Raw genomic sequence first — 14,322 nt, 5'->3', positions numbered from 1 at the left:
GACTCCACCCCAGGGAAATAAGTTCCATGGCATGAAAACAGTCATACCCAAGTGACTGAACCCCCCCTACCTGGAACCGGCAGGGGAACGGAAAAGATGACTGGACTAACGTCCCTGAGCAGTCTTCCAGGCCACATCCTAGACAAGATCCGAGCCGAGAGTGGAATCCAGAATCATGACGACGTTTGCCCAAACCTACCACTTAAGGACCAATAAGGGGATAACGAATGCCAATACAGCCCAACCTGAGAACATGCACAAGAGAAATAACAGACAAGACATGAGAACAACAACGCCCCCCCTGTGCCTACATGAGCAGAAATGCCAAGACCACTGTGCATGAATGAACCTGATGATGGACCCCCCCCCCCCCCCTCGTGTGAGTAAAGAGTGAGCCCGAGTAACCTGCCGCGCAGAGACAGGTAATTAACTGAAAACTCAGGGCTAGTGTACCCACAGACCGTGGTGGGTAATCGTACAGGTGTGGTGAATGAACGTGCATCGTATGACGTATGTTATACGGGCGAGAAGATTGTGGTCAACAATCATTAACAAACAAAACCTCAGCCCGTATGGATCTGTAGACGTGACAGATCCTGATATGTGAGCCCTAGCTACCTGACGCAGGTACAACCATGAACAAAAAACGATGAGACATGACAAACAATGAAGATGAAACAGCTAACGGAGTATGTGCTGTGACTGAACAACAATGCCCCTCTGAGAGATGCTGAGGCTGAACACTGAAACAGAAACGTTGGGGCAGAAACACAAGGACAACAACGCTATGACAAAAATGCTGAACTAAATGAAACCCTGGGGCAGAAACGTAATGACAGAAAAAACCTGGGGCAGAAACGTAATGAAATGACAGAAACCCTGGGGCAGAAATGAAATGACAGAAACCCTGGGGCAGAAATGAAATGACAGAAACCCTGGGGCAGAAATGTAATGACAGAAACCCTGGGGCAGAAATGTAATGACAGAAACCCTGGGGCAGAAATGTAATGACAGAAACCCTGGGGCAGAAATGTAATGACAGAAACCCAGGGGCAGAAATGTAATGACAGAAACCCAGGGGCAGAAATGTAATGACAGAAACCCAGGGGCAGAAATGTAATGACAGAAACCCAGGGGCAGAAATGTAATGACAGAAACCCAGGGGCAGAAATTTGATGACAGAAACCCTGGGGCAGAAATGCCATGACAGAAAATGCTGGGGTAGAAAACGCTCAGACAGAACGCAGAGGCAGAAACACGATGACAGAAATCCTGGGGCAGAAACACTGAGGCAGAAATGCCATGACCGAAACGCCGAGACTGGAATACTGATGGCAGAAATGCAAAGACAGAACCCTGGGGCAGAAACACTATGACAGAAATGCCGAGACAGAAAAAATTGAGCCTGAACGCTTAGCCAGAAATGCTGGGGCAGAACACTATGACAGAAAACACCATGACCGAATAAAGAAAAAATGCCATGACAGAAATCCTGGGGCAGAGATGCCATGACAGAAATCCTGAGCCAGAAACGCTATACAGAAATCCTAGGGCAGAACCGCTATGACAGAAATGCCGAGACTGTACGCCGAGACAGAAATGCTGGGGCAGAAAGCTATGACAGAAATGCCGGGGCAGAAAGCTATGACAGAAAAGCTAGGGCAGAATGCTGAGATGGAAATGCTAGGGCAGAACGCTGAGACGGAAATGCTAGGGCAGAACGCTGAGACGGAAATGCTAGGGCAGAACGCTGAGACGGAAATGCTAGGGCAGAACGCAGCGACGGAAATGCTGAACACTTATGACAGCAATGCTAAGGCAGAACTCTAAGAGAGAAATGCTGAACGCTATGACAGAAATGCTGAACCCAGGGTTCAGAAATGCTGAACCCTGCGACAGAAATGCTGAACCCAGTGACAGAAATGCTGAACCCTACGACAGAAATGCTAAACGCTACGACAGAAATGCTAAACGCTACGACAGAAATGCTGAACGCTACGACAGAAATGCTGAACGCTACGACAGAAATGCTAAGGCAGGAAATGCTATGACAGGAAAACGCCATGACAGAAAAAACAAGCGCTGAGACTAAACGCCTAAACAGAAACGCTATGACAGAAAACCTGTGCTGAAACGCTGTAACAGAAATCCTGGGACCGAAATTCCACGATATGAACACTTGTGACTGAAGCGGTGGATGCCCGGGAGGCGTGCGGGGACCCCCCCCCCCATGATGCCCCACGTGAATACCGGGAGGTGAGCGGTCGGGTGAGCGCCACCCCCGGCTATGAAAACTGGGTGACGTGCGGGCGTCCCCTCCACGATGCATGGCGTGGTACCAGGGAGGTGAATTGGCAGGCGAGTGACAAGTGGGTGGGTGGAGAATGGACGGACACGCCCCCCCTCCCCCCGGCATGAGAGCCGGGAGATGTGGGCGGGCAGCACCCCCCCGGACAGATGGGGCTGTGGGGAAAGTGGGTGGTTGGAGGATGGATGACCGGACAGACGGCACAACCACCCCCCCCTCCCCCGCAGCGTGAGTGCCAGGAGAAGCGGGCGGCCACCGCCCCCTGGCGCTGTCAGGAACAAAGGGACAGAGGAACAGCGGTGCCCCCCCCCCACTATGCGGGATTGTGCCCAAATGGATGGATGGATAGACGCCCCCCCCATGGGAGCCGGGAGAAGCCGGCGGGCAGGCAGCACACTGACCAAATGGAGCCGTAGCTGATGGCTGGACGGCCCCCCCCCGCTCCCCCCGGCATGAGCGCCGGGAGAAGCGGGCGGCCCCCACAGCTCTGGCAGGCACCTGGATGAAAGGGAGAAGAAGTGGGCAGCAGCTACTTTAATAGACGAACGCCCCCCCCCACGAGCGCAGGGAGAAGCGGGCGGCCCTGACAGCTCCGGCAGGCACCTGGATGACAGATGAAGACAGGGGCGGGCGGCGTCTGATGTACCCCCCCGCAAAAGCGCCGGGAGAAGCGGCCGGGCAGAACCTGACCAGCTGCAGCCGAAGGAGGGTAGAGGATGGATGGATGGCCCCCCTCCCTTCCCCCGGCATAATCACCGGGAGAAGCGGGCGGGCCGCACCTGATTGATGCTATTCCGAGGGGAAGAAGGGTGGGTGGAGGATGGATGGATGGACAGCCCCCCTCCCTCCCCCGGCATAATTGCCGGGAGAAGCAGGCGGGCAGAGAGGAGCAGACAGCTGGCTGGCTGGACTCCCCCCCCCCAACACCCGGAAAAGCGGGTGGGCGGCCCCCCCGGAGCAAGCTGGTAAGGGGAGAGAGTAGCTGGCCAGCGAGTGGCTCCCTCATGGAGCTGTCTTTAGATAGGGAGAGGAGTCGGCCAAGCACCCCCCCCCGCTGAAATACCGGGAGAAGCGGGGACCCGTGATGTGGGTGCAGGTGTGTAGACAGGCGAACTCCCCGGTGAAGCACCGAGAGAGGCACCGAGAGAGGCACCGCCGCTATGTTGCAGCCGACCCGGAAGTGACGTGTAGGCCCCGCCCCCTATTGAACCCAGAAACGCCGACGAGCCCTGGCCAGATAGAGGAGGAGGCTTAAGTAGCCCTCCCAGCCTCCTCCCACAAATACAGGCTAGCCTCTGGCTAGCCTTTACACTTATAAAAAAAAATGTAAAAAAAAAAAATGTAAAAAAATAAAAAAAATACACAAAAAAATATAAAATAAAAAACCAAAAATAGTTGTCGTTTTATTGTTCTCTCTCTCTCTCTATTTTCTCTCTATTGTTCTGCTCTTTTTTACCGTATTCTATTCTGCAATGTTTTATTGTTATGTTTTATCATGTTTGCTTTTCAGGTATGTAATTTTTTTATAGTTTACTGTGTTTTAACCATTTTTTTGTTTTCAGGTACGCCATTCAGCTGCAGCGCAGATTTATTTATCTTGACAGCAACAGCGTTTGCTCCCACGATACATAAAGCCGTGACTCCAGCGCTGTCGGAGGTGATTTCACCACCACAGTTACATACTTCAGCATGGGGGCAGCAGTGGGCGGAAGAGCGATTTGCTCCTGCCTTTTGTGGGAGGATGCCCCCATGCTTCGGCATACATGTATTTTAGGTAGGCACAGGTTGCATTAAATGTTTTATTTTTTACTATGTTTTTTTTTGTATTTGCTTTGCAGGTATGGTATTACTGTTATACTGTAATGTTACTTTGTTTTTTGTTAACCATCATTTGCTTAGCAGGTACGCCATTCAGTTGCAGCGTGGATTTATTTATCTTGACAGCAACAGCGTTTGCTCCCACGATACATAAAGCCGTGACTCCAGCGCTGTCGGAGGTGATTTCACCACCACAGTTACATACTTCAGCATATATGCCGAAGCTTGGGGGCAGCAGTGGGTGGAGGAGCGATTTGCTCCTGCCTTTTGTGGGAGGATGCCCCCATGCTTCGGCATATATATATTTTAGGTAGGCACAGGTTGCGTTAAATGTTTTATTTTTTACTATGTTTTTTTTTGTATTTGCTTTGCAGGTATGGTAAGTATTACTGTTATACTGTAATGTTACTTTGTTTTTTGTTAACCATCATTTGCTTAGCAGGTACGCCATTCAGTTGCAGCGCGGATTTATTTATCTTGACAGCAACAGTGTTTGCTCCCACGATACATAAAGCCGTGACTCCAGCGCTGTCGGAGGTGATTTCACCACCACAGTTACATACCTCAGCATATATGCCGAAGCGTGGAGGCAGCAGTGGGTGGAGGAGCGATTTGCTCCTGCCTTTTGCGGGAGGATGCCCCCATGCTTCGGCATATATAAACGGTGCATGTATGCCCATCATTAGAAATGGGTGGATGAAGGGAGGTATTCTAATGGTGGGCATACCCACCGATCAATATCTTTTTTTCGTTCAGCCCACAGGCTGCATGAAAAAAAAGTTTACAATATATGCCCAACAAGGACCAGCAACGTACTGGTATGGTGGTCAGATGCTTTGAGAGCAGAGGAGAGATCTAGGGTCTAATAGACCCCAATTTTTTCAAAAAAGAGTACCTGTCACTATCTATTGCTATCATAGGGGATATTTACATTCCCTGAGATAACAATAAAAATGATTAAAAAAAATAAAAACGAAAGGAACAGTTTAAAAATAAGATAAAAAAGCAAAAAAATAAGAAAGAAAAAAAAAAAAAAGCACCCCTGTCCCCCCCCCTGCTCTCGCGCAAAGGCGAACGCAAGCGTCGGTCTGGCGTCAAATGTAAACAGCAATTGCACCATGCATGTGAGGTATCACCGCGAAGGTCAGATCGAGGGCAGTAATCTTAGCAATAGACCTCCTCTGTAAATCTAAAGTGGTAACCTATAAAGGCTTTTAAAGGCTTTTAAAAATGTATTTAGTTTGTCGCCACTGCACGTTTGTGCGCAATTTTAAAGCATGTCATGTTTGGTATCCATGTACTCAGCCTAAGATCATCTTTTTTATTTCATCAAACATTTGGGCAATATAGTGTGTTTTAGTGCATTCAAATTTAAAAAAGTGTGTTTTTTCCCAAAAAAATGCGTTTGAAAAAAAAAATGCGTTTGCGCAAATACTGTGTGAAAAAAAAATGAAACACCCACCAATCTGTAGGGCATTTGCTTTAAAAAAATATATAATGTTTGGGGGTTCAAAGTAATTTTCTTGCAAAAAAAAATAATTTTTTCATGTAAACAAAAAGTGTCAGAAAGGGCTTTGTCTTCAAGTGGTTAGAAGAGTGGGTGATGTGTGACATAAGCTTCTAAATGGTGTGCATAAAATGCCAGGATAGTTCAAAACCCCCAAATGACCCCATTTTGGAAAGTAGACACCCCAAGCTATTTGCTGAGAGGCATGTCGAGTCCATGGAATATTTTATATTGTGACACAAGTTGCGGGAAAAAGACAATTTTTTTTTTTTTTTGCACAAAGTTGTCACTAAATGATATATATGCCATGGGAATATGTGAAATTACACCCTAAAATACATTCTGTTGCTTCTCCTGAGTACGGGGATACCACATGTTTAGGACTTTTTGGGAGTCTAGCCGCGTACGGGACCCCAAAAACCAAGCACCGCCTTCAGGCTTTCTAAGGGCGAAAATTTTTGATTTCACTCTTCACTGCCTATCACAGTTTTGGAGGCCATGGAATTCCCAGACTGCACAAACCCCCCCAAATGACCCTATTTTGGAAAATAGACACCCCAAGCTATTTGCTGAGAGGTATAGTAAGTATTTTGCAGACCTCACTTTTTGTCACAAACTTTTGAAAATTGAAAAAAGAAAAAAAAAAATACATTTTTCTTGTCTTTCTTCATTTTCAAAAACAAATGAGACCTGCAAAATACTCACCATGCCTCTCAGCAAATAGCTTGGGGTATCTACTTTCCAAAATGGGGTCATTTTGGGGGGTTTTGTGCTATCTTGGCATTTTATGGCCTTCGAAACTGTGATAGGTAGTGAGGAGTAAAATCAAAAATTTACGCCCTTAGAAATCCTGAAGGCGGTGCTTGGTTTTCGGGGCCCCGTATGCGGCTAGGCTCCCAAAAAGTCCCACACATGTATCCCCATACTCAGGAGAAGCAGCTAAATGTATTTTTGGGTGCAATTCCACATATGCCAATGGCCTGTGTGAGCAATATATCATTTAGTGACAACTTTGTGCAAAAAAAAAAAAATGTCACTTTCCCGCAACTTGTGTCAAAAAATAAAATATTCCATGGACTCAACATGCCTCTCAGCAAATATTGTCAGGTACTTCTCCTCTGGAATGGGGAGGAGGCCAAGCAGACATTGGTGTGGGCATAATGTTAGGGGGGAGCCCATGCAGTCATGAAGGAATTTGACTATTTGTGACCAATAGCGCTGAATAGATGGGCAGGACCATATGAGATGATAAAATGTACTATAAGTGTCACCATATCTGGGGCAGGTTGTTTATACTTAAGTATTCGTGCAGGGGTGAGGTAAGATCTATGGAGGATGAAAAGGTGGGTGAGTCGATCTGATAGTTTAGGAGATACTTTTGTACAAGCCGCCAGTATTTCCCCCCATTGCTCTTTGTCTATTTCCCCAATGTCAGTTTCCCATTTGGCTTTTAGTTGGTATGTATGGGTGGTGGCAGATGGTGAAAGGAGATGGTTATAGAGAGTGGAGATCAGCTTCTTAGGGTCGTCGCCAAGAATCATATCTGCAAAGATCACTACTTCTAGCCTGGGGATAGAGTTACTGAATTGAGATTGGAGGGCATGGTGAACTTGGAGGTAGCGGAAAAACATGTAGTTGGGGAGAGCAAATTCATCCTTAAGGGTCTGAAATGGTTTAACAGCACCTCCAGTAATGAGCTGGGAGAGGTATATAATTTTATGAATTATCCATAGTTTAAAGTCCAGGATAATCATTAGTTCAGGGAGCTGGGGATTATCCCAGAGTGGTGTGTGAGCATGTAGGAGGGGAGCCCCAATAACGGTAAGTGCGCGCTGCCAAATCTTACTGTGGTGCTGTAACATATGTCGCCTACCCCCGGAGTGGGACAGACCCCTGTGCTTACAGAAGAGTATCTGGAAAGGGTGAGCCACCACATCAGTCGCAGATGTGCATACCAGTGAGGAGTAGCAGAGTCTATCGTGTCTATTGAAATAATAAAAATGGGACAACTGGGAAGCTATGTAATAAAAATGTTAGGTCAGGGGTGGCCGTGCCCCCTAAATGGGTGGGACATTTCAAGGTCTGCCATGATAGTTTATGTCTGGAGAAGCCCCATATAAAGGTATTAAGTATGGATTCCATGGATCTAAACACGTGAATTGGAATGTACAGTGGAGCATGCCAAAATAGGTATAGTAATTTGGGGAGGAGGATCATCTTCACCAGATTAATACGACCCATTACTCCCAGAGGAAGTCTAGACCAGATTTGAGTTTTGCTTTTGAGAAGAGTGTACATTGGTTCAATATTAAGGCGTGTATAGTCTGCGAGGGAACGAGAGCATTGTATACCTAAGTATTTAATCTGGTTGGTTCTTACCAGTGGGAGAGCCTCTTGAGTGTTTGTAGGGACAGAGGCGTCTATGGGGAGTATTTGAGATTTGGACCAATTTATCTGCAGCCCCAAGAAGGTCCCAAACTCTTGAATAAGGTGCAGGGCTGCTGCTAGGGAGGGGCCCGCGTCTGCTAGATAGAGAAGCATATCATCCACGTATAGACTGAGAACCTCACTCACTTGTTCCATGCGGAGACCCTTGATATCAGGGTGCGCCCTAATGGCGATGGCTAAGGGCTCAACAGCCAGCGCATACAATATGGGGGATATAGGGCAGCCCTGATGTGTTCCTCTAGACAATGAGAGTGGGGTGGACGTTTTGCCGTTAACTTGGATTCGGGCAGTGGGAGCCTGGTAGAGGAGCTGGAGCCACCTGATGAATCTGGGGCCAAAGCCAAATCTGTGAAGGCACTCCCACAGGTAGCTCCACTCCACCGAGTCAAATGCCTTAGCGGCATCCAGACTAACCACCACCCTAGAATTGACATTATCATGCGTGGCTTGGAGATTTATGAATAGTCTTCTCAGGTTGAATGCAATGTTTTTATTTGGCATGAAGCCTGTTTGGTCGGCATGAATAAGGCTGAGTATGACTTTGTTGAGTCTTAAGGCAAGAATTTTGGAATGATTTTTTACATCTAATTGGAGGGGAGAAATCGGACGATAGGATTCAGGTTGGAGAGGATCTTTTCCCAGATTTGGGATAAGAACAATGAGGGCCTCATTCATAGTTCGTGGGAGTATACCGGATTTGTAAATGTGAGAGTATAGAGACTCCAATCTGGGGACAAGGACTTCTTGGAACTGAGAATAGAATTCTAGTGGGAGACCGTCAGAGCCTGGGGCTTTTGACGCTGGTAGACTCGCTATTGCCACCTTGACGCACTCCTCTGTGATGGGTGCTTCCAAGAGCTCTATCTGGGAAGCCATGAGAGAGGGGAAGTCAATATTTTGCAAGAGAAGGTGTAGCTCATTTGGGGGGCGATTAGCCTTAGAGGTATATAGGTTGGCATAAAAACGTCTGAATTCATGGGCAACCTGTTTAGAATCTGTGAGTATGGTTCCATCCTCCGAGCGGAGCCGAACCACAACCGGGGGTGTATGATCTAGATGAGCCATATAAGCCAGGAGTCTCCCGGCCCGCTCTCCATGCTCGAAGACCCTCTGCTTGCTGAAAAAAATGCCTTTTTTTGCTTTTTCATAGTGCAGGTGGTCTGTGAGTCTGGATTGCAAGCGGAGTTGAGCAAAGTTAGAGGGTGTCGGATCCTCAAGGAAAATCTGTTCAAGGGAGCTTAGGTGTTCCTCAGCCTGTTGTAGAATAATTTTAGAAGAGGCCTTATGTCTATTAATGTGTGTGGAAAGGGTCAAACGGGCATGAGATTTAAATGCCTCCCACACCATCCCAGTCGAGACCGAACCCTGATTGGACTGAAAGTAGTATGACCACTCACGCTGTATGATCTCAATATCCGTGAGGACAGTGAGCCAGAATGGGTTCAGTCTCCACAAGGGGGGCGGCGGGGTGGAGGTCAATCGCAGGGTGATCCAGTAAGGTGAATGGTCCGAAAGAACCCTCATACCGAATCCTACTGCGAGGAGATCTGGGATCAAGGTGGGAGAGAGCATTATCATATCTATGCGGGACATTGCAGCCTGTGAGGGTGTGAAGCAGGAATATGCAGGTGTGGTGGGGTGTTTAAATCGCCAAGTGTCAGTCAAGGCAAACTCTGAAAGGAATCTGCCAAACCTAGTCAAGGCGGGTCTGGTTGGTGGTGTATTGGATGAGTGGAGCCTGTCTAGGAGGGGGTCGATCACCATATTAAAATCCCCCATCCATATGGCCGGTACTGTGGGATGTTTAGACATGAAGGCCACGCCCACTTTAAGAATAGCAAACTGAAATGGCGGGGGAACATAGAAAGCCAGCAGGAGAACCTCGAGCCCTCCCACCGAGGCATGTAAAAAGAGGAACCTTCCCTGCTGATCCAACTGTAAGCTATGAAGGTGAAACTGAACCGTTTTGGCTATAAGGATAGCAATACCTCTAGAATTGTTGGTGAATGGGGCCTGATATGTCCAGCCCACCCAGGGTTTTTTGAGTGCCATTTGCATTTGCCCCGTTATGTGGGTCTCTACAAGCACAGATATATCTGCACGCAAACGTTTGAGATGGGACAGTGCGGCAAGTCGTTTGGACTTATCCCGCAGCCCCCTCACATTCCACGTGACAATTTTTAGGGAGGCCATCCCAGAAGCAATGTTAATTGAGTGCTTAGTCGGACCAGCAGGGAGAGGTCCACAACACCACAAACAATATCATCCCGGACAGTAGTGCATACTGAAGTACAGGCCCTGTTTCGTATTTCATGATGGAGCCCCGCAGACAGGCTGATTGAAGTCGCAGAGCGACCGCAGCAGATCTGCAGGGAGCCATGCAGAGAAGTATGTTGGCCAATTTAGGCAAGAACAAGCAGTATATATATTGTAGTACATGACACAACAGACATTGCATGAATGAACAGAAAAAAAAATAAACGAACAAAACAATTAAAACCAAAACTATGCCAGCTCTGGACCAGCGCGGCATGACAAACTTGTGGCAACCCTCCACGCCCGTGGGGTCTGCTGCTGGCCAGGGAAACATTTCTTTTTGCGGCAGTAAGTGGAGTCCCGGTCCACCAGATGGGGAAAAAGTAATGCAACAGGATAAAAGAAGGGGGAGTCCAGGAGCCTCCCCGATTGCCGCTGGGAGCGAACAAGAGGTAACAGAAGAGCACAGCGGTGCTAAACAGTTAAGCATCCGGGTGTCTGGAGGGGTGCAGGAATGTTACGCGAGCTTGGCTGGATGAGTGTCTCATCTGGGGGGCCAGACGCAGCTTGCAAAGCAGCGGAGAGAACATTTCAGGGGATGCAAATTAAATAAGGGGAGGTAGGCAGTCAAAACACATGGGCATCCGTGTGGGTGGTGTGAGTTGGGACATGACGAGTGGGAGAAGGACAGGGGAAGAATAACTCACTGTTCATAGGATGTGCATCCTCAGCGTGGGATTGAAGGTTCCATTTCAGTGTAGATTAATAAAGCAGGAGCGCGTGGTGCAGTTCACGATGGCGCTGGGCTGGCCGCGGCCCGACTCTCCAACCAAGGAATGACCGCCGAGGGATCCTCAAAGAAATGAGCCTTGCCGTCTCGGATCACTCGGAGGCGCGCTGGAAAAAGCATGGTATAGGCTAGGTGATGATTACACAGCTGACGCTTGACCTCCGAGAATTGCGCCCTCTTTTTCTGGACCTCCGCTGAGAAATCCGAGAATACTGCTATGTGTGTTTCCCCAAATGGTATGTTGCCTTTTTCACGGGTAAGGCGTAGAATAGTATCCCGGTCTCGGTAATTCAGGAACTTTGCAATAAATGTTCGTGGAGGGGCTCCGGATGGCGGAGGCCGCGCCGCCAGACGGTGCGCGCGCTCCACCACGAATGTGGAAGAGAAGGCCTCCCTGCTGTAGTTGGCAATTAGGTGATTTTCTAAGAATGTGAGGGGGTCCGAGCCCTCCGACCTCTCTGGAAGTCCCACAAATCTGAGATTACAACGGCGTAGTCTGTTTTCCATGTCGTCCTGTTTGCTGAGGATGGCATTTAGTTGATATTGAAGCCTCTCCATGGTGACCTGCAATGGCGGGATTTCGTCTTCCGCCTGTCCAATCCTACGCTCTGTTTCAGATACCCTCTCCCTCAGCTTGTGGATATCCTGGCGAATGAGGGAGATGTTGACTTTAACTTCCTCGATCTTAGATGTGAGGGTCATTTGGCAGAGGGAGACAGCGTCCAGAATTCAAGCAGTGTCCCCGGAGAGCGGAGTCTCTTCCCCTGCAACTGATGCGGCGCCATCTTCTCTCGTCGGGTCCCGCTCCTCGTGGCAATACTTGTCTAATTTTGCAAGCGTCCCGGGGCTCGCTTAGTTGGCGACATGATCACAGGAGCAGCCCTAGGTAGCCGAAGAAGATTTTACCGGGTTTAAGGGTGATTTGGCCCCGCAGAATGAAATTAGAGGATAAATGCAGCCGGAGCTCTCACACCACACTCCATGCAGCTTCAGGCCATGACCCCCACGGTATTTATCTCTTAGGGCTTGTTTATATAAGTGGTGCCCTCTAAAGAGCAATCTGCATTCAGATTATATCTTCACCTACTTTGATGAGCACACTATTGCGCAGCAACCGCGTGCATTGCATGTGGTTACGGGGCGCTTGCAGAGCAGCCCTATTCATGTGTATTGTACAGGTGCTATGCTCATCGAAAGCTACAGGGGGTATAATTCCTGTACACCCCTGGCCACTGTCTCTGCAGCTAAAAGGGAGGTAAAAGCACAGCTCAGCTGCAGGGTTTCATTGCCACCCCCCCAACCTCACATGTGAACAAGATCTTAGTGAACTGACCTCATTGACCTAACACAGACTCTGACACTAACAGATCGGGCCCTGATCTAGCTATTTTATTTTTATTTATTATTTGATTTACTTATTTATTCATACATATCCTTTTTTTTTAACATCTTGTATCTTTTTCTCCATTTAGTCTAGGTTCACATCTAAGCTGTTGCAGTTGATGCGGTTTTCAGGCACGTTTTGTATTTTTAAACCCTCATTTTTGATGCGTTTTTGCTGTTTTCATGCATTTTGCGTTTTTTTATCTCTTTAAACACACTGTATATAGCTAGTTTCTAAGGAGAGGGGTGGGAAGCCAGCTGCCGCGTCCTTAACAACCGATGAGTCATCAGCTGTCAGCTAGGTTTCCTGCTGACAGCTAAATGTAAAAAAAATAATTGCCGGCAAAAAAAACAGCATGCCCCCCCCCCCCCCCCAGGTGAATTCCAGGCTCTTTGGGTCTAATATGGATTTCAGGGGGAACCCCCACACCAAAACTTTTAAAAATAGCATTGGGTCCCTCCCAAAATCCATACCAGACCCTTATCTGAGCATGCAGCCCAGCAGGTCAGGAAAGGGAGGGGACGAGTGAGCGCCCCCCCCCCCCCTCTTGAACCATACCGGGGGGGTGCTTTGGGGCAGGGCCATCTGGCAACGTCACCTGGTGGCACTGCCCCTCTGTGAAGTAGACAGCCCGGCATGCACCGATCAATTCTCTCACGGGGGGCAGTGCCACTAGGTGGCCCTCAGCTATTTACGATATGTCACAGGAAGCAGGAAGACCGCGGGAGCGTTGTCGCGAGCCAAGCTTTTTTTCGGGTCCAGCGGTGGTGTCGGGATTGAGAATGGATCTTCATTGAGGACATTGTTTTTTAAATTTTTTTAATAAAGGACTTGTCAAAAACTCTTGTACTGTCGAATGGGTAGGGGATATGGGGGCCCCCTGCCTGCAGACCCCCACAACCACAGCCCAAGGTTGTAGGGAAGAGGCTTTTGTCCCCATCAACATGGGGACAAGGTGCTTTAGGTTCCCCCAATGCCAGGGGACCTGCTCTGGGGACAGCTGTCTAAGGCCCCTTCGATTGGGTCTGCCTGTCGATATTTTGACAGGCGGACCTGTAGGGTGCCCACATGTCCCAGATTGCCCGGGACATTCCCACAATTGGCAGGTCTTTCCTGGGTCCCGGGCACCTTCATTCTGGGACAATACAGTGTCCCGGAATGGAATTGACAGAGCGAGCAAACCCCGCTATAGCGCTGGTGCTCGCTCTGCCTCCAGCTCCATCTGAGACTCTGGTCACTGGTTTCTATAGCCGCCTGGCGGCTAGCAACCAGTGACCTCAAAGCGCGACTCTGCCCAGCATGCAAAGCTGAGGAGAAGTTAACTTTCTCCTCCGCGCCTAACGCTCTCCACCATGCCGGACGAGGCTGTCAGTGGGGGCAGCCCCAAAGACACAAATCCACCAGCACTGTTACCATCTCTGCAGCTCTGCCCCTGGATGTCTCCCTGCCTCGTACCGCAGAGCAGACCGAAGCCGCCTTCCCCTCCTCGGCTATTTACAAGTACATGGAGAGGGAAGAGGGACACCGCTGTGCATTCCTGGCGCTGATCTGAGGTCTGTTCTAAGCTTATATTATGTTTATATAGATAGACAGAGGAGGGACAGGGACAGTGATCAGGAAAAGGGTAAAAAGTGCCCCCCCAGCACGTTTCTGACACCCACCTCTCCACTAGCACAAGTGGAAGGGGGGGTCTGTACTGTGGGGGGTTCTCTACTTAGTGGGGGGTCTGTACTGTACTACTGTGGGGGGGGTCTGTACTTAGTGGGTGGTTCTGTACTTAGGGGGGTCTATACTTAGTCAGGGGGGTCTAT

This window comes from Aquarana catesbeiana, linkage group LG03, assembly GCF_042186555.1.
Source record: "Aquarana catesbeiana isolate 2022-GZ linkage group LG03, ASM4218655v1, whole genome shotgun sequence".
Taxonomy (NCBI): Eukaryota; Metazoa; Chordata; class Amphibia; order Anura; family Ranidae; genus Aquarana; species Aquarana catesbeiana.
The sequence above is the reverse complement of the archived record's forward strand: the minus strand, read 5'-3'. Positions refer to the sequence as shown.